The sequence below is a fragment of the Lycorma delicatula genome, chromosome 2 (assembly GCF_047948215.1).
Source record: "Lycorma delicatula isolate Av1 chromosome 2, ASM4794821v1, whole genome shotgun sequence".
In the NCBI taxonomy this organism is placed as follows: Eukaryota; Metazoa; Arthropoda; class Insecta; order Hemiptera; family Fulgoridae; genus Lycorma; species Lycorma delicatula.
Window position 1 is genome coordinate 124,410,395 of NC_134456.1, and position 26,875 is coordinate 124,437,269.

At 33.3% G+C, this 26,875-nt stretch overlaps 1 protein-coding gene across 2 annotated transcripts in view; it reads left to right on the forward strand.

Moving 5' to 3' along the window:
- Positions 1-3,944: 3,944 nt before the first annotated feature.
- The window catches only part of stai (stathmin), a 129,148-nt gene continuing 106,217 nt past the window's right edge, over positions 3,945-26,875 (forward strand). The window contains exon 1 of one of the 2 annotated variants that reach the window (XM_075356208.1): positions 3,945-4,035. The gene's annotated coding sequence lies outside the window, so the exon portion shown is untranslated. The remainder of the gene's footprint in view (positions 4,036-26,875) is intronic. The other variant, XM_075356209.1, reaches the window with a different exon arrangement.

A 26,875-nucleotide genomic window follows, 5' to 3' on the forward strand; every position in this document is an offset into this window, starting at 1 on the left:
AGAACATTCACATGAAAATAAACAAGAACAAAACAAAAGTAATGAAATGTAGTAGAAATAACAAAGATGGACCACTGAATGTGAAAATAGGAGGAGAAAAGATTATGGAGGTAGAAGAATTTAGTTATTTGGGAAGTAGAATTACTAAAGATGGACGAAGCAGGAGCAATATAAAATGCTGAATAGCACAAGCGAAATGAGCCTTCAGTAAGAAATATAATTTGTTTGCATCAAAAATTAATTTAAATGTCAGGAAAAAATTTTTGAAAGTATATGTTTGGAGTGTCGCTTTATATGGAAGTGAAGCTTGGACAATAGGAGTATCTGAGAAGAAAAGATTAGAAGCTTTTGGAATGTGGTGCTATAGGAGATAAAAGCAGATGTGGATAAAGTGACAAATGAAGAGGTATTGCCGCAAATAGATGAAGAAAGAAGCATTTGGAAAAATATAGTTAAAAGAAGAGACAGACTTATAGGCCACATACTAAGGCATCCTGGAATAGTCGCTTTAATATTGGAAGGACAGGTAGAAGGAAAAAATTGTGTAGGCAGGCCACGTTTGGAATATGTAAAACAAATTGTTAGGGATGTAGGATGTAGAGGGTATACTGAAATGAAATGACTAGCACTAGATAGGGAATCTTGGAGAGCTGCATCAAACCAGTCAAATGACTGATAAAAAAAATCAAAAAAAATCAAGTAATGATGTCATACTGTATTGTTGTCAACTGCTCTATATATACATCAGAATAAAAACAAACATCATATTATTAGAGTTCATGTTTGACCAATTAATCTTTTTCTTTTAAATTATTTTTTAATTATTGTTTAATTAAATATTAATCTTTTTTCTTTTTCCACCAATTAATCATTTTTAATGTATTTCCATAAATCTTTACAGAAGTTAATTTTATAATGAATTTAATACAGGCCTTAATTTATGTCTGCTGCGGTATAAAAATGACAAAGGCATCAATTAAAAAACCCAGTAAAATCTGAGCTTGATATACTTTTATCAAGCTCATTTCATGTTGAACCAAACCTTTATTTGAATAGCATTTTAGGTTTTTCAAATTGTGTATTAATTTTTTTTTGCCTAATGCTGATGTAAGCAATCTATTTAGTTGGACATCTGGGAATTTGGCGTTCTGATAATTGGAGTACCACTGTTTGTAAGAGAAAGTATGTGCTAATCAGGTCAAATTTTGGATATAAGGGTTTTTGCAGGTATTAACATTTCATGGTCCTCTCTAACCAGAAAACATAATTTCAGCATTGAAAAATTCTGGAAGGATATATGTGCATCCATATGCATATATGCATGTATGTTGGTTTTTTTTTGCTTGATATCTCTAGACTGAATAGACTGAATTGGATGAAATTTGTCACAATGATTTTGTGTATTTGACATTGATGGCATTTAATTTTGGTCTCAATCTATTAAGGAGGCGGGGAAAATAAACTTCATGGTTTCTGTAGCTTAAAATTTTACTTGAAGGGAAGGTATATTTTTTTAATGTAATTTATTGCTCCATAGGTAACTTACATACTTTCTGATAATGTTTTGTCTTATTTAAACCTTTATAAAGGAGGGAGCAAAAAAAAAATTTTTTCTGGACTAGTCGCATTGTTGTTCTAATCAGGTGATTATGTTACATTAATTTCACTTTGATATTTCAGTTTACACTGACTATATTTTTTACTTGAATCATAGTTGCTAATGATTTAGCAATCTAACTGTTGGAAAGTTTGCAACATGCCCCTATTTTCTGTTAAGTATGAAAAATGTTTTGTTAATTTATTATAAAAACCAAAACTATTCAAGGTCAATGTGTAAAGTTTTCAGTATGTTTTTGCATTTAAACTATCTTCAGCACTCTTGAAGTATAGATGTGTTCTATTTTCTGTTTGAAACTTGTTGTTTGGGCTGTATGGTTTTAAAAGGTTATCCTACTTTTATCACTAGAATAAATGAATGGTATTCAAATCAGATATTTGAACTTTAAAAACATAGAAATACAGTCCTGGACAAAATTAATTAACACAAGGAGACCTGGGCAAGGTCACCTAAGCTGTACTGATTATAGAAGTGATCGATCGTTTTATGAAAATTGTTATTTTGTAAATCCAGAAGATTAGAAGTGTTGAACGAAATAAACAACTCTGAGAAGCTACTATGTCATAATAAGTGATTGGACAGTAAGAAAAAACTTAGGGAGTCAGGATTAAGCAGCCTGCAAAAAAACCACTACTTACCCAACAACACAAGGTGGCCTGACTTTACTTCGCTCAACAACATATTGAATTGGATGATTGAAGAATGGAAGAGAGTACTGTCCGTGGATGAGACTAGAATATGTTTGTTGTCTTTCGATGGGCGGTAGCGGACATGAAGAAGGTCAGGAAAAAGATTTGCTGAATGCAACATTTCAAAAAAAGTGCCATTTGAAAGAGGATCCAAAATGTTTTGGGATGGCATTTCTTTCAATACTTATACTGAGCTAGTTAGTTGCAGTGCAAGATAAAACTTTAGTTGCAGACACCTTCGTAACTGAATGTTTAAAAGTATGTGTTGTACCTTTTGCTCTATTTATGGGAGAATTCATTCTCATGCATGATAATGCATGCCTTGCATTATCTACTAGAAGGGTTACTCTACTTGCACTCTGCTAGAAGGGTTTCAGAATATCTTGATGAAGCAGGTGTCAACATTATGATTGGCCAGCCAATAGCCCGGACATAAATCCTATTAAGCACGTTTGGGTCATGCCTAAAAAAAGAGTTCGATAACATAATGCAATGAATCTTCAACAGCTGTTTCATATAGTAAAAGAAGAATGGGATAAAATTGACCGGGAAGAAATCCAAAACTTGATTCATATGCCTAGTAAGTGTATGCAAAACTATAGTATGCCTAGACAGATGGAAGCAGTAATCAAGGTAAGAGGTGGCTGTAATCATTACTATATTATTTAATTAATTCAATAATGTATCAATTAAATATGTAAAATTTCTATTCAATGAGTTTTGTAAATTTTTTTTGATAAACAAAATTTTGTTTTTAATGCAAATTTATCTTATTTTTGGTTAAATTTTTTTTTTTTACCTGAAATCTCTTTTATAACACTAGATTTTTGGTTAAAATATATAGAACAAAGAATAGCAGTAATAGAAATGAATCAGAAATGTAAATGAAAAATATTTTTTTTTATAATTTTTGAAAAATCATGTGTGATGTATTTTGTCAGGACTGTAATTAGTTACAGGAAAATTCATAGTTTTTATTTCCAATTTGTACTTCAAATTGTAACTAAAGTGTTGTATGACAATAACTTGTTTGAATAAAAACATAATATATAACAATAAAAATAGCAATTTTTTATGTTGCCCAAGGCCCATGAAAACATAATTTTTTATTTGAAAATTTATTTATGATTGTATATATTATAAATTATTAATGTTGACTACTGAACTGTGCTCACTTGGTATAAGTATAATTATTCAGCGTCATTTACTAGTCTGCTGACAATATTCAGTAATGTAACATGTTGCAAGTAGATATTTTAAAATAAACTATTCGATTTTAATGGAATTTTGCAATGAGTTCTAGTAGTTTGTGATTGATTCTTTGAATATGTTTTCATTCTAATCGTGAAATGAACAATTAATCTTGCTTTAGAAACTTTGATTAGTTCAAGATCAATTTCAGCCGAGTCATTCTGCAGGTAACAACGTGTACCATGGTTGATAAATGAACGTCGTCAAATAATTTTATTAAAAAGGTTTGATAATAGTCTATTTCAAATAAACCACTGTTTTGCATGCGCGGTAAAATAAGATTTTTTTGGCCAATTAGATTCTAGCTGTTTAAAATGGCCAATGGTGGTTATTCAATTAAAATTTTTTGCCGGTTTGCGCATGCTCATTGTAATAAACAAGTGACTGCTGGCGGGATTTCAGCTTACTTGTGTTGGTTATTGTGTTTTGGGTTACGTTCTGCACGTTTATGCTTTGTCGCTTGTGACCCCCTTTAAGGTAAGTTTTGTACTGTGGGCTATACATAATTGTAAAGATTCATGTACTAATTGGGCTTTATGATGGAAATCTTAATATATAAATATTAGGAAATCATTTGTGCTGTAATTAGTTTGCTACCTTTGTTGAACGTTACTAGACTCCATAGTTAAATAAGTTAATTTATCGTTACTTTCGTTCAAACCTTTTGCAAGTCTGTAATTGTGTTTCATAATTGCATGTCTTAACCGCCAGAGATTAAATGTGTGTGGAGTTTTTACTTTTTGAGTAAAATAAATTAATATGTAGAGGTTAGCTTAGGGACTATTAACTGTGTTCTCTGTTTTTCTCGGCGTACAACAAAGAAATGCCCACATAGCGCATTTAATTTTCAGTCCTCTGCTTGAACATATCCGGAACTTGATTAAAGGTATGCTTTTGTTAAGAAAAATGATTTTGAACCTGGAGAATATTTTTCTAGTATGTTAACTAAAAATAGTTTATACAAAAATTTCAATTTAATATTTTGCAATGTGCTTTTAGTGATTTATTCAGTCGAGTTTTATTTTTTGGAGTAGTAATTTGCTCGTAATTATATACTTCAGATTTATGTCTTTAAAATAATTTTTAGAAGTTTTCTTGTAGTGCTGACTTTTAGTGTATACTTCTATAATTATTTAGGTAAAATACTGGATGAAACATTTTAAACCAATCTGGCTAATATAATGTAGAACAGAGTTGTGTTCAGCTTAGCACGGTGTTGAAAAATCGATTTCCTAAATTTTAAATTTCTTGTGTGCAGGCTTTCATTACATTTTATTAAAATAATTATTGCTTTTGGATATTATTTGTTCAACCTTACCTACAACTTTAATTTTTCTGCTATTGAAGGCGATAAATCATGAATATACAACGTTAGTGTGTTTTTAAAAATGAAGAAATTTGTTAATTTATTACTTATAAGAAGTAGTTTAGGTAGAAATTATACGATTTATTCCAAAAGAATTGTAGCATCTAAAATTATGTTCGTAGAACAGATTAAATATGTTGTATTGTAAGAGTACTATTGAAACATGAACCAATATGAGATAAAGTTGGTCTAAATAAAAATGCATAATTTAGATGTGGTGGTTTAGATACCAAATTTATTATTTGTGGTATGAAAAAGTGGTTGTTATATCTTATTTCTAATTGTAATTATGATTTTCTTTTATAAAATTAATATAATCTTGAGTAAGTAATTTTTAAGTATTCCTGTAAATTATTTATTAATTTAAAACGTTGGCTACCCAGAAATAATACTATTTTACAATTAATTACCTTCTCAAATGTTTTACTAGTATATACACTGTTTATTAACTAAACTACATATTTTAAAAATGATTAACCTTACATATGTTACATGCTATGCATGTAAGTAATGGGTCAGTCTGTTTCAAATCATCCAGTTAAAAATTAAAATGGAACCCATGGTCAGAATGTCATGAATTTTATTTAATTTTGTCAATTTTCACCATATCACAGTGGTTTTCACTAAAATACAGAATAAGGTAAAAATGCACGTAGCCTATCTCTTAATTGCTGCAGTAAATATTAGCTCAAACCTGGATATCATAATTTTTTTGAAGAAAAAACAATTTAAGATAAAAGGCACTACAGTAACCAAAGAATTTTTTCTTTTTTATAATATTTAATCCAAAAACTGAGCTAGGAGGTTGTGGAAGAAAATCTGTGGTTTTTTGATTGTCAATACATTTTGAAACAACTGACAAATAATTGACATTAATATGGTGCAACTTGAGATATTATCAAGATCCTATAAACCAATTTATGGTAATTTCTAAAATATATATACATTACCTACTGTATTTAATTTAGGACATAAAATCATATAAGTTTGTGTACAAAGTACAATTTTTTAAATAAGACTTAAAAGTGTATAATTTAATTTTGACCAAACTTTAAAAGTTAATGTACAATGAATTGAATAAAATCAGTGAATGAAATAAGAACTTACAAAGTCCTCCAAAAGTCTTGATGTAGGCTCATTTGCAATTTACATCTGTTATATCAATGGAATTACAGAAATGTTTCTTAAAATTAACTGTTTTGAACGAAACAGCAACAACTTGTTATTTATGAACTTGTGTTTGTTTTAACATCTTGTTGCACTGAAGGTCGATTGAACTAATTTCCTTCTCTGGAGAGTAATACGTTCTCCCAGATACTTTTGTGATTGTCGGTTGACACATGAAATTATGTTGCTCACAGGAATCCAGCAAATATCTTCTTTTGAGGGCCATTGAAAAGATGGAGCAGGCCCATAGGGATGTAGAAATTTAACCTAAATGTCACCTTCATCTTTTGATAAAACTAATCCAAAAAAACACTGATCATCAAAAGTGTAGGCAATATAGTTGTGCACACCAATGTCAGACATCTTCACCGATGGGTTTTCCCCAGAAAAAAATGACTGTGCAGAAGTTCATTAAAACTTACACATTTTGTTGTGATTGAGTTGTGAAAACTACATGTCCCAGTAACTATCTTGGCGTTGGAGAAATGAGCCTCTAGTTTTGGCATGCCTCTATCATTGTTTCTTTTTTAATCATTGTAAATTTTATGTTTTCTATTTTTGTCTTGCAAAAATTAAAGAATTTTTGAGCATTGTCAATAGCATTACCAGGATTACATTGGAGGCTCAATTCTGTCACACTGCACTTGCCAGTCCCACCAGTACTGTCACAAGGTGACTTCTCATGGCTGGTGTCAAAAACAAATTATGTAGCTTTTACTGTCCTTTTCATGAAAACTTTTTTTCAAGTATTCATTAACATCCTTTGGTGTTTCATGAACAAATGGCACATCATGCTCCAAGTCATCAGACACTATGCACAAATTAGAAACTATTGCTAGGTCTTCATTGTTGTCATGATTTGTGCATTTTCCAACTGGATGAGAGAACAGCTGTTGCTTGTCCAATGGTACCTTTGGGGTTCATTTTGCAAATCAAAAGATTAGTTTTCACTAAAATCAATAAGAGCAATGGCTTCATCTACTTTCAGATTGCTTTTGATTTTTTTCAAATATCTGGCCTGAGATTTTGTAATGAAAGATTGAGGTGTATTAGTTTTTCCAGGCCTTCAACTAAGATTTCCAGATATTCTTCCAATGCTATGGTGAACTGCACCTGTTGAGTTCTGTCAGTAGATATCCAAATGGAATATGTCACATCATCATTAGGAACCCACTCTTTGAATTTCTCCATAATGAAGGATTTCAGATTGTTGCTTGAAGGGCAGTTTGAGTAGTGTTGTAAAATACCGACTCTGTTGTCTGTTGAACATACTAACTTCTCAATTAAGTTCATTGTAGTTTTCTTCAATCAAACAAGCATAAAGCAATAGTGAAACATATTCATGAATAGTTACAGACACAAACAAAATATACCAGCAGTACCTGCTAGTACACACGATTCTGGTTGGAGCATGCAGACTTGGACAGTCCAATTTTAAGAACTTGAATGCGGAGTACAGCTCATTCAAATTTCCTAACAACAGCACTTTTTGTATGTGTCTATTTTTTTGAAATGCTTATTTTATCTTTAGCACTTGGCATGACTCAAGTATTGACCACTTTGGTAAAAGCATTTGACAAGCTTAATCACATTTTCATTGAGAGTGGATGTCCTTTTCTTGGCTTAGGCAGTGCAATTATTCCCTTATTTTTAAGAAGATTCTTAGCTTTACATGCAGTATACTCATTCACATTGAAATCTTCGGTTATTTCTTTTCTGCTCCATGAAGTAGGAACTAGGGTTAAAATTAGAATTTTTTTTTCTGTGAAGTGGTAACATTAAGCTTTTCTTTCATGAAGTCTATTTAGTCTTTTTATATCTTTTCCTTTTTTGTGTGATTACTTTTATCAGTGCAAGTGTAGATGCATCTGCTAAATTCCTTTTCTAAAACTTTGCTTAGTTTTGACTTTAATGTACTAGTGACAGATTCAATTTTTCTCTTTGCATAGCTTGATTTGCTATGTGGTGCTATTCCATGAAGTTTAAATAGCGATTCCCTTAAATTTTGTATGGATGGATTTAGTTCTTTCAATCTCTGTTGCTTAGAAATATAGTTGATTATCTCTTCACTATCACTGACTGTGTTTCTTCAATTTCACTTTCATCATGCAATAGTGTGTTATGTTTGTTAACCTTTTGTCTGTAAACATCACATATTTTCTACCCAGGGACAGATTTTACATACTTTTGTAGATTGTTATTTTTGGAAGAGTGCCAAACTCTTAAAGATTTTGATATTTTTTTTCTTGTGAGATTGAAATGGATCCATACAGAATTTTTGGTAGAACCAATACGTGAAGTTCAGTGCTTGTAGTTTGGGAAGGTGGAGGGGGACATTCATGTTGAATTTTGAATTATTCATGTTGGAACAATCAGCTTGCTTCAATGAAGCCTTCACCTGCAAGGAATGAATGATTGTGATTCAACTGCTTAATCATTATTGTTTACATTTTCTTGCTGCCACAGGTGCCTGGCATTTTCTTTGTTTACTTTATTTACACAGTGTAATAAGTGTAATTATAATATTCTAAAATCAATGATAAATTGATTGTATCATAAATATTTTACAACTTCGAATCAAATAAAGTTTCATAACAGTTTCACTATCTTGTATATGAACAATTATATCATTTTTCAGGAAGTAAAGTGTGTATTATTTAAGGGTTACAAAATACTGGTTGTCAAAAAACCACAAATTTTCTTTCCCAGCTTACTAGCTCATACTTTTAGGATTATATAAAAAAAAAATACTTTGGTAACTATATCGCATTTTAAAAGTTTGTTTTTTTTTCAAAAAATTATGAAATCTTGGTATGAGCTAATATTTATTTTTTATTCTGTAATAATAATAAGTTCTGTTTTTATAGCTTATTCTGTTAATTTTTCTGAAAATTTTAGTGAAAAAACCATTGTGATATGATGAAAATTGACAAAGTTATGAGTTCTTTTTACTAAATCAATGTCACAATCGCTATAAGCTGTTGAGGGTCAAACAACAATAATATATTTTAAATTAGTTACTTAAAAAGTATTTGAGATATAAAAATAAAATTTTACATGGTTAATAAGGGTAGCAAATTAACAAATAAAAAGATTTTCATGGCATTCTGAGACCATTCTGCTCATGACTTGCATGATTTGATATGGAATGTAATTGAGAAAGAAGTGGATCACAATTTGCTGAACCATAACTGCCTGTAATTCCAGTAAAATTTTAAATTCTAAGATCTAAAAGAAACTTATTCAAAAAATAACATGTTTGTATTTAATATTTTTACTCCTTAGCAATTGATGAATTCTGTCAAACATTATATGGTTAGGATTAAACATTTCTTTAATAAATGCTTTATTTGGATCAGTATATAATTAACATCCTTAAAACAATACATACTGTCATCACCAGGATTGTTGTTTTGCGGCTGGCCATCCTAACAAATTTTTTAGGACTACGCGGGAAAAACTCCCTTATTTGTTCAACATTTTCTTCACCCCCTCTTGGTCATCCCATACTCTTCCATTTATACAGATATTCAGTCAATTTAAGCTGATTATGCCATCAGTGAATATTATTGTTACTTGGAGGATCTTAATTAAACTTTCAGTTGAACACATGTTGAACTGTAAATACAGATTCTTATTTAGCAAACTGCAAAACATTGATGGTTTTCTGGAGTTACCATTGCTGCTAGTGGCACTGTCAAAATGATAGGAAATCAATCAATGGCCATGGGTGGAGCTAAAATTTTCCTTTATTCTCTTTCATTCAAGAGATATTATTACAAATAATATCTCTTGAATATTAGTTGTAACCAGTCACGTGTAAAAAATGGAGACATTTACTGGTACAGAATATGCTTGCTGTGTGTTTTGGTTTCATGTTTCATGATTTGCAGTCTGCAACTGCAGTTCAACGTAATTTTCGTAGAGAGTATGGTAGGCATTCTACCATAGGCATTCAATTTACTCTTAGCACTAAACCCTTGTTGAGAGTGGTTGTTCTATTAAATATACAAAATCACTAGGATGCCCATGTGTCCTTGAAGCTGTTATGAAACAACTTAGAGAAAGCTTTGCACACAGTCTGAAGAAATCATCTTGACATGCATCACATGAGACTGGGATTCCACAAACGACTGTTTGGTGCATATTACGTAAACGATTGCACTTTAAGCCATACAAATTAACCATGGTTCAACACATTACAGATGACAACAAATGTACTTAGCTGCAGTTTTGTGTGGAAATGATGGATAAAATTATTTACTTCAATACATTTTTAGACAATATAATTTTTAGTGATTAGTCAACATTTCACATAAGTGGCAAGGTGACACCTATAACTGCTGATAATGGGGTAGCGAAAACCCACATGAAACTTTGCATCATTCGTGATAGCCCTAAGGTCAATGTTTTTATGCCCTAAGCAAATAAAGATTATGGGTTGTTCTTCCAGGAGGCAACCATAAATAGTATCACTTATCTGGACATGGTTCAAAATTTTCTAATTTCTCAGTTAGATGATGGTGACCAAGATGGATGCCATTATTATCAGCAAGATGGGGCATCACTTCACTATTGACTAGAAGTCTGAGATTTTCTTATTCTTGATTCCCAGGTCAGGGGATTGGTCATGATCATGAAGGTTCTATTGCATGTGGCCACTTGCTCCAGATTTTTTCTTGTGGGGTTTCATTAAAGATCAGGTTTATGGAACTACCCTTGCCTGCTGAACTAGTTGAGCTAAGACTTAGAATTAATGTCACAGCCACAGAGGTAATGCCCATCTTGCTGGCTACAGTCTGGAATGAAATCAATTTCAGGTGGGATGTATTTTGCATTACAAATGAAAGCCATACTGAACCAAAGTGAATGTTTGATGACAAACTTGATGTGTTTTTCTATGAAATGAGACATCAGCCGATCTGTTAGTTATCTCAATAAATTTTTAAATGTCTTAAAATTGTGAAGCCCTTTTCATGTGTTTACATTATTTAAACATTTCGTAGCTCATTTTCTGTACTTTTAACAGCATACAGTGGTCTGTTTCTTGTGTTTGTTGATTCAAGTAGGATATTTAACTTGTGTTTAAGTTTTTATTTTTATTTCTGGCACTTCTCAGTTAGTAATGTACATAATTATAAACAGAGCTAAAAATATAAGTGAAATGGAAGCTGTTAGGGCTACTATATTACTTAATGAGTTTAGCTTCCGGGAATCACTGTCAGTTATTACTTCAGAGGATGATGTGTACGAGTGTAAATGAAGTGTAGTCTTGTACAGTCTTAGCTCAATCGTCCCGGAGATGTGTGGTTAATTGAAACCCAACCACCAAAGAACACTGGTATCCATGATCTAATATTCAAATCCATGTAAAAGTAACTGCCTTTACGAGGATTTGAATGCTGGAACTCTCGAATTTGAAATCAGCTGATTTGCAAAGACGCACTCACCACTAGAGCAACCCATTGGGTTCAACACAGTGATAGCTTTCTTTTTCCTGTTTAGCCTCCGGGAATTACCGTTCAGGTATTACTTCAGAGCATGAATGAGGATGGTATGTATGAGTGTATATGAAGTGTAATCTTGTACAGTTTCAGTTTGACCATACACACAGTGATAACTGGCAAGGTTGTCCACACTGTATATATTACATAAGTGATCATTTTATGAAAATTGTTACTTTGATAAACTGGAAGATTATAAGCACAGGAAATTGTAGTTACCAAGTCAAATTAAATCAATAGCTTTAAAGTTTTCTCTACCCTTATATAAATTTACACCTACCAATTTTTAATTTTCGTTATTCAAGTCCTGCGTTCATCATACGTCAATCAATGCATCAAAATTATGTAAAATTCATGTGTAATATAAATGTATTTTTGAACTGATTACCGTAATCTATTGTTTTATTTCCTTTTGCTGATTCCTGCCTGTTTTATTTGTTTAGTTGCAACATATGAACTTCCACTACATATTTATCAATATTATAAATCTTGTAACAGTATTCTATCATATCAGTTTTAACTTTGTAATTTGTTGTTACATAATTTTTTTGTTAGTGTTAATAATTCTAAGTTTGCTTAATAAAATATTTGTCTACTATTTTGGCACTATGATATGCATATACCATATTGCAAGGTTCTAGTGTTGTAAGATAATTTTAGGTGATAATGTGCCCACCAAGGTGAAACTAACTTTGTAAGAAAATAAAATTTTGCCTATAATTTATGTATTACTGTGGACAATGTTTGTATTTCACTGATAGTAATCAATATTTTAATAATCACCTCATTCAGTTTATAAAAAAACTTTTTAGATATGATTTAAAAATTTTTCCAAATATCTGAATGAACCTAACTATGTAGCTGTTCACTTACCTGAGATTTGTATTACCTTCTAAAATGTTCTTTGTTTTATTTATCTAAAATTATTAGACTAGCTTCAATCTTAGAAAATAATAGTGAAAAAGTGTAATGGAAAATATTTAGTATTTGAAAATTGTAAGCTTGACTAGGATTCAAACTAACCTTTCAAATGAAAAGCCAAGGTATCACTATTCTGTTATGGAGGTTGGTGACTGCTTATGTTGAAAGTTACCATTTGTTAATTCATATTTGGTTACAAAATTTGTAACACCTGTAGTGCTATTTGTTACAAGACCTGTAATGCCAAATGTTTTGACAAATTTCTCAATAGGTTTATTTTTCTGTTAGATTGCTCTTGTGGTGTTTTTTTTGTAAATTCATTTTGCGTAGACAAATTCATAAATATATCTTACCAAAGTCAAATAAGATTTATAGCTTTAAAGTTTTCTCTACCCTTATATCAATTTACACCTACCAACTTTTAATTTTCGTTATTCAAGTCCTGCGTTCATCATACGTCAATCAATGCATCAAAATTATGTAAAATTCATGTGTAATATAAATGTATTTATGAACTGATTACCCTGCTTCTATTGTTTTATTTCCTTTTGCTGGTTCCTGCTTGCTTTATTTCGTTAGTTACAACATCCACTACGTATTTAACAATGTTATAAATATTGTAACAGTATTCTATCTCATCAGTTTTCACTTTGTAATATTTTGTTGTGTAAAAAAATTGTTATAAAGAACATGAAACCATATTATGAATAATAAACATAAGTACATTAAACTTTCTTTGTGTTAATTTTCAAGTAGTTTATATTTAAAAGTTTATGAGTGGGAATTTCACTTTTGAGGCTGAATGTTGTCAGCAGATATTTCATTTGAGGTTGCTGACAGCTGTTGTGTTGAGCGATAGACAGATTTATAAATTACATTCATGTTTGGTATGGTATATTAGCACGTATACCTATTAAATTTTTAATTTGTTGTTGAAAATTAAACATCTGGTAAACTTTGTTATTTGAAATGTGACCTCTCCCTATTACTTTTGAAGTAGTGTTCTAATGCATTGATATACAATTAAAATATATATATTGATTTATCTTTTGCAAAAGATATTTAACGAAAATTTGTTAACAGACTTATTAAAAACTGAGTATTCTATTTTTGCCGATCTTGTGTTTATGATCAGCATTGAAGATTTTAATTTGAAATTAAGTTTTTAAAGTGACATTGAAGTAAATTGTACTATAAATTGTCTTCAAAACTGTTTTATTAGAAACATTGGTTTGGTATGTGAGTACCAGGTAGGTTAAATTTCAAAAGAATATTATAATTGAAATATTTTTATATAGAAATATCTAAGTACATGCAGGCGCACTCTTCAGTTTAATATAGGTAATTGCATGTAATATAGAGAAACATTTTCAGAAATACTTGGTAGTGTTTTATGTTTATAAAAAAGTACTTCTTATTTATTTATTCTTCAAGATTATTGATTTTCAGCCCTGAAATAAGTGTTTAATCAGAGAAGGTGATAATTGCGTCTTTTTCTATCTAGAACGTGGAAGTTTCAGTGTAATAATTAGTTATCTTTATTTCCATTAAATTAAAATTGTTCTGCTTTGGAACAGGTTGTTAATCCAACCACTATTCAACATTTTTCCTGTTGTGTCTGGCCAACTGTTACACCTAAGGGAGTAGCATTAAAAAAGCTATGTAATAGATACAAATGAAAATACCTAATCTTTATTTTGGATTTTAGTCGAGTGAAAATGGAAATTTAGATACTTAATTACAATTAATAACAGTTTTGGTAATTGATTTTTATTAGAACTGAAGTGTTTAAGCCTTATTGTAATGTGTTACACTTTCTGATAAGTTGTACCAAAATAAATTCTCTGCTTAGCTGAAGTTAGAATTTTGGGAATTGAGCTAAACATTAATGACCAACTGTTGAACATTTTCCAAAAATGCTGTCAACCTTTGCCAGCATTTTATGGTTCAAAAGATTTTGTTTCATTCTGATAGTGGTATTAGGAAAATTGAAATAAATATCATATTCTTTATTTGTTGATTTTGAAAGTTATTGCTTCATGGCTTCAATTGTGTTTGTTTCCCAGTCCAAGATTTCTTTTCTGTCCAGAATATAATATTGATTTTCAATGTTTAGAAATTAAAAATAGTTTTGTAAATAGTTGTCGTCTTACCTTATCTTTGTTAAATCAGTGCTGCTAATAAAATGATGAGAATTAGAATTTGTAGTCTTTAATTTATAGAAACCAAACATCTAAATTTATTATTAAAATTAGACAAATTATATGTGATTAGTAGTTTGAGTGAAAGTCAAAATATATTTGTTTAAGATTTACTTTGTTGAGGATTTGAACTAAATAACTGGTAGCCTACCCTTCGACCAGATGAACAGCTTGAAACATTCTGAATTTGTTCCCTACTTTATTGTAGGTGCATTTGACATTTGATCTAGTGGTGAGCATTTTCATTTTAATTCATCATTGCAATGATGGAAACAGTTAATAAGGGTTCATGTCATACTAATTTGCCACCAAAATCATGACTATGATATACTTGATATCTTAGGTAAAACTGTTCTGCCTTTAATGATTATTTACTGCTTTTCACTTAAAATATGTAATCATGTTGTAGTTATTACAAAAAAACATTACGTTGAACTGCCTTTGAATCACTTGGATGAATGCACAACATTCTATACTGTAAGTTGGTTGTTACTTGATTCTGAGTAATTTTTTCTTATATTCTGTTTTCCATATTCCATGAGTGAAAGGCTTTGAAGATATGATATTTATATTTGTATTGATTTTTTTAAAAGAAATTCAAAATGTTTCATTAATTTCTCTCTGATGTTAGTAACATTACCTAGAGAACTATTCAGAACATAATTAAAAATTTTCAGTATTTGCATTGATTTTAGTGCTAAATAATCACCCCACTTCTATTTGGATTCTGGAATCTCTTGCAAGTATTCATAATTTATTTGTTTTCATTAGAGTTAGAAATTTTAAAATTCACTTCATTTATTGTTATTTGTACTCCTTAAAATTGTTGAAATATTTATTTTTTATTTTCATACAACGTGCAGCTGATTGATTTTGTTTGACCAATCTGATTGATATTTTTTTATAATTCATTTAAGAACCATGAAGTAATTATATTGTAAATCTTTGTCTTAGGAACAGCTCAATAAAGCTAGGAGGTAAAATATTTAGAATTATTTCTAAATATAGAATTATTTTTTTGACATTTACAAGAATCCTAACTTGTAAATGTCAAAAAAATTCTTTTGTTTATCATTATGAAATTTTTTGTTGTATGAAATGTGTTCTCTTACTCTTGTTTTGTTCTGATCAGACCTTAAGTTGTGGCTCTGCAGACCATTTACATGTCTTTTATTTTAATTTAATTCGTTCATTATGTATAACATTTTCTTTTGTATTGGATGTTTATGTTGATCATTCATTGTAACAATTTAATGAATATGAAATGTATCAGTAGTTGAAAAACAAGTGCACTTGTTAATGAGCTAGCAGAACTTGAGCTCAGACGATTTTTTTTTGCGAGGTTAAAAGCCTTTTGAATAATTTGTTATGCAGAAGTACTCGTATTATTTTATTTTGTTGCATACTTTATAAATATTTGGTTGACTTTGGCTTTTTATTATCCACTTTATCCTGTTGAATTTGAATTGTTTGGTTTATAATAATATTTCTTCAATGATAATATTACTTGTATTATAATATGCATGTATTTTTTATTTTTGGCAGTAGTTTTACAATATGATTAAAGTAAAAATGTAAACCAGTAAGTGGGATAATTGTTTTGTTTAGTAATATTTTGATATTGTATGTTAGTGCCATGTGACCAATTGGTTCTAGGCATTCAAGCCAAACATATTATTAGCATACAAAACTTTCCAAAATTAAAGAGATAATCAGCCTACAAGTAACTTCTTTACCTTCTTTGCCATAGTAAATGCTATATGCTGAAAATCTTAAAACTATTTAGAATTATTTAGAGAAAGAAACTGATGAAGTGTCTTTTATACCTGAAGCATTTTACATAAGTCACAAAATGAAGGTAGTGTAAAGCATTAATGTGCATCTTCCGAAAAGAAACAATAAATTGTATACAATGTAAGGCAAAAGTATTGCATCCCCTGTTTAAGATTGATACTTTCCAGATAGAAAAAACAAAATGTTAAGAATATCTTTTGGATAAATTACTCAACATTTTGATATTAAGAGGTGGATTTTACCTCTCTTTCAGGTGCTTATGGGGTGGGACAACTCAAAAATTTGATTAAATTCACAATCTGTGATAATGGATTGTAAAGATTTAATGTAAGAGTAGATTAAAAAGTCTTGCTGTTGCTTTAACTTTAACAGCAGAACAAAAACATTGCATGCTGAAGTCATTGTTGTGAATATTAAAATAGCAAATTAAAACTCTTTAAACTTCATATAGTCAAGAAGTTAATGGGAATGATTGAGGAGCGTTGCTAGCATCCCCTCTGGCAAGTATGACAACTTGACAAGAGAGGCACTATCCCTTTCATCTTTAAAATAGGGATTTTCGACACCTGTAGCTTCAAATTCATTTTATTAAATATGAATGATTTTGCATATATGAATTATGTTTATTAAGAGTACATGTTTCATACAACAAAAAATTCATAACCATAAACAAAACACGTTTTTTAACATTTACAAGCTTGATAAAGTTATTTACCTACCAAGCATCAAAATCTAACAGATTCTGAAGTAGAATTTTAGAAGCAGCACAGATTATTACTAGGGAATCGCTGAAGAATTCACCTCTCATTCTTTTATACTTGCCAGCGTGCTGTCAAACCAAAGGAAGACAACCTGGACAGTTATTTAATTAAATCTTAGACTTATTAAAGTATATGTTTTCTAAAAGTACTGTCATATTTATTCCAGATGTGAAACAAACAGCTATACAGATAGCATTAATATGTAGTTTTACATTATCTAATTAATTTTGAAAATCAGATAAATCTGAACTTTGTCTTTGACATTTTGGATTTAGGAATCTTAGCAATAAAAAAAAAAAATAAAAAATAAAACAATAAATACTTATAACAAGAATTTAAAATTAAATTTCAACAATGAGTGCTGCTATTTAACGTGTTTGAGTTTTCCCCTCTGTTATGCCCGAGGGGTGCAATTCTGTTTGTTTTCAAAAGGATGAATAATTCATCCATAAAGTACCCTGAAAGTTTTATTTCTATTTGAAGCAGCTTTATTCTTACACAAGTATTCCAATATTGGTCTTGCTCTCTATATTTGTAGTACTGCTATTCAGTAGAGGAAATTTCTGTAATGGAAATTTATTTTATTGTAAAATCTGAGATTGAATCTTTCACTAATACTAATTCATTACCCCAAATAAAATTTCTCCGTTTGAAACTTTCTGGCTTCATTGGTATTCTTTTGGTTACTTGTTACCCTGATTAAAACATAATTTGAGAAAACTTATCTTTTAGAGTTAAATTTTATTTGCTTTAATTTTTGTCCCCTGAGATCTTTTCCTAAACGTATGTACCTAGTAATAAATCCCAAAGATTAATACATCGCAGGAGAAACCCCGTTCATGAAAGGGCTTGGGTATGTCTTGACATTCTACCTTTTTGGTCTGGTTTTTTTTATTTTGTTTGATCTATTTCAGCCTCTGTGCAACATCTTTCTAGTTTGATGACTGGTATTTTATCTGTTTCCTTTTAGGAAGCTGTGAAGAGTTTTAATAGTAGAACAATCTGTAGATTTAAATATGTCTTCTAAAAGAATTTTTGTAAAATCATTAAAATTTTGAAAATTTTTAGAATTGTCACAATTTTACTTATTGTTCAGTAAGGTATTAAAAATTATTATTACTATGCTTATTACTAAAGGCCGTGAAGCATTCGGTGTCCAAGGGAGGAAGCGGGTGACAGGTTATCACTCAGCAGGGAGACGAAGGAAGAACACCAAATAAGAATCAAGGGAGCAGACAAGGCGGAAGAATTTAGGAATGTTTTGAGAAGCAAATTGCAGAACTGCAGGTGAACCTCCGATCCAGACTTAGTCGCGGGACCTAGTCCCGGTCCTGCGACTAAGTCTGAATCCATATTAAACATGTAGAGCAATAAACGACAGAAAATGAAATAAATGATGCGGTGGCGCAACAAATAGGCGAGGTGGATGAGCATGAAATTACATCGATACGGCCGGCATAAGGCGAAACAAAGAATGCCACCATCATAACGACTTACGGGCCGCAAAAAAAGTAATCAGTGAGAGAATACGAATAGGCTGGGTTCCTTGTAGGGTCCAGATAAGAGACCCGGAAAGCCGGGTTTATCGCTGCAGGGGAATGGGGCATGATTCGTTCGCCTGCAAGCGGACGGACAGGTCACACGTGTTTCAGCTGTGGAAAACCGGGTTATAGGCGGGCCCAATGTGCGGAACCTATGAAGTGCGCGATATGTGGTAAGGTGAGCCACCGAACGGTTACTGTAGGATGCAGAAATGAGGATACTCCAGTAGAAGCCGGCAGTTCGTAGATCTATATTGGGAGGTGGCCCTGAGTCGCGGAGTGGATCTTATACTGACTGAGCCAAATGTAGCAGCGATGGCTGGTGGACCAGATGGCAGTGGTGGCAGTAGGCTACCCGGTCACAGGGATTCCGGTTGTGGTGCGGGGTTTGTGTGGGCAGATCTAGTTTATGTGGTGGTGATTACATGCTAACACTCCCCCCAGTTCTAGTGTGGACTTCCTTCACCTTCATTCCTGGACGCACTAGGAGACATAATTTTTAGATTCCGGGGTCGGTGTATACTCCTGTAAGGAAATTTTAATGCGAAGTCACCCGAGATCGGGGGTAACGACCGTAATGTTCGCGGGATGCACCTGGCAGAGCGGATAAGCTCCGGGGACTGGTTTGCATCAATGGTGACGGAGCTACCTTGTAAAGGGTAACATCGAGTTCAGTTTTAGACCTTTATTTTGCCACTGGGAGACGTTGGGCGTTACTGCGGACGGCACATCCTCGAAGAAAAAAACTTGTCCTACCATTGAAATATACTCTTTGACTACCTTTTGTGTGAACCGCCGTAAGGAGTACGTACAAGAATATCGAAAGCTGGTTGTTTGAGATTTGCAGAGGCGATACAACGCAGACAGCTGGATGGTACCCCGGAAGAGTTGATTAGAAGGATACAAGTCGAATGTAGAAAATCCTAGGTGGTTGTAAATGTCCCTAGCAACAAACACGCTTACTGGTGGTCGGCAGAACTAGATACATTTCGCCGACGGGTATGGGCAGCACGTAGGGTCTTATCAACGAGCTGGGGGTCGAAACGCCGAGAAGGTAGGCTCACGGCATATCGAGAGTACGTAGCCGCAAGAAATAAATACAGTGGTAGGATTAAAGAGACTAAGAGGCGTAAATGGAAGGAGCTTATGGTGGGGATCGATAGACACCGCTGGGGTATGGCGTATACAATAGCAACTGGCAGGTTTGGCCGCAGATCGCCAGAGTTGCCCGAGGACAGGGTGCGCGAGTGTGTAGCCACTCTTTTCCCGACTAATCCAGAGCCGGTGAGGGAAGTTATCGAAACTGAGGAAGTTATTCCCTTCGGGGTGGACGAGCTGATAGCGGCTGGACGAAAAATGAGATCCTGTAAGAGTCTCGGACCAGACTGGTTGCCGGTTGAGGTCATAAAAATTATGGTGGAAATGGTTCCGATAGAGGTTCTTAAGATTATGAAAGGGATTTTGCACGCAGGACATCACTTGGAAGGTACAGAATCAAGGAGGTGAGGATGGCTCTGATTCGCAAACCAGGCGTGGAGGATGTTCCCGGATCCTAAAGACCAATATGCTTGCTGAATAATTTCAGCAAGCTTTTAGAAAGGATGATCGCGTCGCGCCTTCATGACGACATACAAGATAGCGAAAGATTTAATGCAAGCCAGTTTGGTTTTTGAAAGAAGAAACTGACCATCGATGTGACAAGGCAGGTGATTATGATGGCGGATCAGGCGGCCGAGGGGACGTGGAGAACTAGGCCTTGGTTCGGGATGGGGTTTGGTGAGGTGAGTTATTGGTTCACCCAATTCCTGACTGGCCATGGTGTTTTCTAGACGTATTTATTAGGGAGGCGGAGGACAGAGAACGACCTATGTCCGTTCTGTGGAGAGCGAGACACGTCTGAGCACGTGGTGTGAGGTGGGCCCGTGAACGCCGGAAATTGAGGTATCAGTGGGGCCGATGAGCCCGGAAAACATCATATAAAAAAAATGCTAGTAGATGAGCAGACATTTGCCCGAATCTCCAACTTTGTGGCTGGGGGTCATGCGACAAAAGGATGGAGATGCGAGAGGGAAAAGATAGACCGTCGTGGAGATGTTGTTTCGTCCGGGGCTTGCTCGGGTGGTCGGTGGGACTCCCGAACCCCGAGCTAGGAAGAAGCAGACCATCCAGTCGGAACAAAGTAGCCTGATACAGTCCTGGGTCCCAGGTGAAGAGAAGGACCGGAGAGCCTCTTGCGGAGCCGTCGTTCGTCCGCGCTTGTGTGGAATGCACGGGGACTCTGGAAATTGCGGATACGGCCCCGGTGATTTGGGGGGGGGGGGGGGAGTCGGTGAGGTGGTTTAGTCGGTAGGTCGCAGGCATGCATACGCACTCTTAACATCTTGCGGAACCTGTTAGCGAGCCCGACACGTTGTCCATAAGTGGGATTCCTTCGACTCATCGGGGAAAAATTTTTTTAATTATTGTTTTTTTATTAAAACCTGCTAAAAATCTAAAAACTTTAATATTCATGCATTCTGGATAAAAATTTGTTCTTTTATTAAATTCAGTTTTATTGTAGTGATTAATTTACTCCTATTGCTATTGTAATGTGTTAAGAAAGAAATTAAAATAATTTAAAAAAATTGTCATGGTCCTTATTACAGTTAAATTTTTACCGCCCAACAAGAAATTACCTCTTTGAACTTAAAACATCTGTCACACCTACATGCACATTGAAACGGGTACAAGGATGTTATTGCTCCCACACATTTCTAAGTCAGTAACGGAGTTTTACTTGGATAATTTGTTATTGTCAAATAAAAATGTACATTGTTCTTACTTAATGGCGTTGTTGCAGTCAAAATAGTTTTTTGTTTGAAATGTTCGTGTTATTTTTAATCTGTATTGAAAGTTTGAATAATGCTTGTATCTTACATTTCTCTGTTTATTCTGGAGCCTTTAGCTACGACTATCATGTTTAATTTCCAGGTAAAGCATTAATAAACTAATGTAATTCATCTGACAATCAGCTGCTATTCATTGAGTTTAGTCGATTAGTGAATTGTATAATCCAGGTTCAGGTACAATGCAGATGTAGTTATTCTTATTTGGATTTGGTTATTGTACTGTAAAGTTTCAGTTATCTGCGATGTTTCAGATATATTAATCTGAGATAATAGCCAACTGTAGAACTGTAATTTTGGGCTTACAGTTTGTAAAGTATTGTAAAAAAAAAAAATTAACTGATTGACAAAAAATTCTTTTTTATTGTACATTCCGCTACACTTTGTGTATTAAAATTAATTGGCATACACTTTGTTGTACATGGCAGTATACATAATAGGCCAATATAGTTCAGTAGAAGTGTATTTAATGAATGTTGGCCTAAGCCCTTCTTCTATGAGAAATTTTTTATCTTATCTGTCAACTGATGACTGTAATTCCTGAAGGAGCTAGATTTGAAACTTGGACAGATGCTTTCTTTTGTGATGTAGACTTTGCTGACAAGGGATTTGAAAATGTTTTTTTTTTTTTTTTTATAGAAACTTGAAATTTTATGAGAACTTTCCTTGAAATGAAAAAATAAAATTAACCTTTTTTTTATTTCTATCATTAAAAAATTAAATGTTTACACCTAATAAAATTTTATCTTTAAAAGTATAAACATTTTTTTTTTAATACCTAATAAGGGTTTCATTGGGAATTTGATGCAAAAGCTACTGTACATTGAATTTCGATGAAAAAGTGAGATATGAAAAGGATATCAAAAGGATAATTTGTGGTATGTCTGACTGTAATTTTTACTAATGTAGTTGATATAAAAAGGGAACAAAATGTATTTATTTGTTCAAGAGTATTTCTTTAATTATATTGCAAAAAAGAAAGGTTGCAAAAAGGGTAATTTTAAAAAAGTACCGGAGTTAGAAACTGTGTATGGCAATAGTATGTTATATTATAAATGCAGAATTCCATTTCAAAATTGGTTTTTAAAATGATAAGGATTTTGGAATATATTTTTAGAAATTGTGTCAGATTGATATAGTTATATATGCTTTATAAATTAGTAAGGATGCAACCGAGTATCTCAATTATTTTTAAAAGGTTACTTTTTTCACCAACTAAATAGAAATATTGAAAATAATTTTTTTCTGCAATTTATAAATTGTTTTTTGACATTCTTCCTTTACGTAACTCAAGGTTGTGGTGGTGGATATTATGATTGTCCTTGAAGGGTTCTCTCTGCCGACCCAGCTGTTTGATTTAATAAAATGTCGCCCTTTGATGTTGAGGACATGTTCTTACATTTTAGACGTCCTTTTCTTACAGCTTTAACATTCCAAGCACATGTCTAGTTTCAGTTTACTTAAAACAGTTTATTTTTCCGTACATAAAACTATAAAAAAAGAATTCAGATCATCTGTAATGTTCATAAAATATCGTATTAATAGATTTAAAAAAAACGACGAAGGCAAAAAGCTTTGATCCTGTTCCAATGTGAATCAGGAGCGATGGTAAGATATGGTTTTACATATTGAATAACAGCTCTTAAACAGTTGAAATTAAACATTTGAAGGATAATTACTTGATCAACTTCAGTTTTGTTCGTATTTAATATACCGTAGTGTAGATGTGGTTAGGATCAGGAAAACAAGAGCTAAATCTTGAAAAGCAGGTTTGGGCAACGGGTGATCCGTGCAAGTCTTCGCCGCGTTATCAGTACTCTAGTCTATCGGTTATCAGTTTTGTGAGTTATTGAGACCTGTTCAACTACTAATTTTTTCCTGAAGAGAGGTTGAGTTAGGATTTAGGTTAAAGTTTTCGGAGAGGCTATGGGTAAAGTACCAAAGTATGACAATGCTAAACATCATTTCGTAGGACACTTGGCCGAATTTATGTTTAAACAGAAATGTCACGAGAGAGAGAGAGAGAGAGAGAGAGAGATTACATGTTCCAGTAATATTGGGCAATTAATCGACCAACGTCAATTTTTTTTCATACTGACATGATTATGTGAACGACAGAAAAATATAATCCATAAAATTGTCGGAAAAGCAAAATTTACCAAAAACTAGCCTTAAGTCGTCAGAGTCGGACTCGAAGCAGCCGTTGAAGATGACTGACGGCGCTCTTCGTAATGTTATTCTCCGTCGTACGCATGACTTTATCATTTGCTGCCTCTTTCTCTAGTGACTATACTTCCGTTTAATTATAAATCTGTCCAATTGTCCTACTAGATTATGTTTAGAATTGTCATACCTTTGTACCTCACCACTAACCTTAACCCTAAATCAGCCTCTCTTCACAGTACGGATTAGCCGCTGAGTAGGTCACCTTAGCCCAAAACTGCTAATTGACCAGACTACTGATAACGCGGCATGGACTTTGATCTTGCACGGGTCACCCGCTATCCAAATTTGCTTTCCTACATTTAGATCTTGTCTTTTTCTGATACAAAACATATCTACTATTGTATATTAAAGTACGAAAAACAATCAGAATTACCGCTGAAGTTCTATAAAAATTTAAGTAACTTCTATAAAAATTTCGGTGCGATTGGTTGAGTAGTTTTTTTTTTTATGTAAAGCGATCAAGGTTAAGTTACGTGACAGAAGGCTCAGAAAATGGTGTCTTTTCGTTCTTTGTACAATAACATATTTTTAAAAGTACTGTTTAATACCATTAAACAGAGGACAAAATTATCTAAAATGTGGCGTTATTTTAAATTAGCTAGATATTTTTTGGTTTTATAAAGCTTGAAACGCCGGTAAGTATAATTTCTTTGCTTACAATAGGTAGAGTATACAAAATTCCCTAGTATTATGTTAACGGTGGGCCACTCGATTTGCGGTGTTTTTCATGTATCGTTAATTATTGTGTTTACTTTTGTTATTAATAAGGTGTATATAATTCGTATATTTAACATTGATTTATTAATAGGATGTATGTAATTTGTGTATTTAACGTTGGTTAGAGGAGGTATAACAACGGCGTACAGGACGGTTTCGGTGGTGGCGGTACGAGCACTGGTAGGACTACCTAAAGTGAGGTTGTCGATTGAGGAACAAAACCAAAGACGTAGAGGACTGGCACCAGGAAAAGCCAGGCAGCTGCTTACAGCGGCCTGGCAAGAACAGTGGGACACGTCGGAGAAGGGAAGACCTGGAGAAGGGGACCTGGAGGCTCATCGCACGGATTGAATCGTGGCAAAGCAGAAGTCATGGGAGCTGAATTACTATCTTACACAGCTCCTCGCTGGCCACGGCGATTTTGGAACTAACCTGCACAGATTCCGCCTACGTGCAGACCCTGGGTGTTACTTCGGGGAAGTAGATATCCCAGAGCACACTTTCTTCGACTGTGAAAAGTGGGTACCGCTACGGAGAGACCTCGGGGTCCTCCAACTGACACCGGACAATATGCTGGAGCATATGCTCAGGCAAGATAGAGAGTGGCTTGCAGTAGCAGAACTAGCCACAAATATTCTGCGAGAGAAGGAGCAGGATGGACAGCTGAACAAATAGCGAGCAGAAACGGGATGCAAAATGTCTAGTGTGCCATGGCTGACAACTCAAATGAGGAGGCGAAGCTCTCCGATATTAACATGCCGACCGTCCAGCAGAACACAGAAGACTAGCGAAAACCTCAAGAAGTGAGGTGTAGGATACCGGACTGGAGAGCGAAGGGAGGACAGATATCCCTGCAGAGCTGGTGCTCGTTCGTGCTTGCATGGATGGGCGACAGTGATGATGCACGGGGACTCTGAACACACTGAGCTCGAAGGCACCTCCTGGAGCTGACTAATTCTTAAATGCAGTTTCCGGCCTCTGAAGGCGGGGGTTGGTCAGGTGGTGGTTTAGTCGGTTGGGCGCAGGCCACATTCGCCGTAACATCTGCGGAACCTGTTAGCGTAGCCCGACACTTTGTCCGTAAATGGGATTACTCCCCTAACCAGAGGAAAAAAGAATGTTGCGTGTACGAATATCAACTGAACTACCAAACATAATCTACGCTCGCTTCGCTCGCCAACCTCCTGTAATTAACATTAAATACACAAATTATATACAACTTATTAATAACAAAAGTGATATTTAAACTAAATATAATAATTATCATACAAAATAGCAATAGAAAACTACGAAAAACAGCGGTACTTAAAAACGGCAAATCGAGTATATATCCCCCCCCCCCCCGTTAATCAATAGTACCGAAAAATCTTATTGGACGATTTAAGTAAAGTGTAAATATGTAAAACAGAAATTGGTAACTACTTTAGATTTTTCGCTTGAGTGTTGATTTTAAATAATTTTAAGAGAGCCTGCCTTTGTCGAGGAAAGGTTTGACTAATATTTTGTCTGTGTACATTAAATATTGTCTGTACAGGATGATTTCAGTCGTGCAATATTGAAAATAATTTGATGTTCATTAGAAATCGGTAGATGAGTTCTCAGAAATTGCTTACCAAATTAAATTTTTTTATTTATTTAATGTTTATGTAATATACTACGAGATAACCTTTGTGTCGTAGCAGGAAGGAAATCATCATTTGTAAAACAAAATTAAATTTTTGTTATTAATAATTGTTGGTTAACAATTTCAGAAGATTTTTTTATGGACCCTCTGGGTCAACGGTCCAGCCATGTACTTCATGTCTGGGACCGTGGGCATGGTGTTGCTCTTATATAGAGTTGCTGGCCCTATTTTTTTACCTAGTAGGAAATATCAAAATGCTGTTTTATTCCGTATGGTGTCTAGTTAGACGTACTTAGTTTTTTCTTTACCGAGGTTTTGGACATTTATGTGTAGAATTCTCTCCGAGAAGAATAAATGTTTGGTATAGTTCGTGTTGAACGGCAGAAAAATCCTTCATGAAATACTTTCCAAGACGTAAAAGATTTACAAGGATAATTTCCCTATCTTAAAGTAACAAATTGAAATCTTAATTACTAGGTTTTTGTCTGTAAGTGTGTGATGAGTTTTTAATGAAAATGGAAAATCTGTATTTTCCAAACCTTTTTGATTCTGGTTAGGTTCAAAAAATGGGAATTTTATTTTTGCCCAATATCTTGCCTTTTTAATTTAA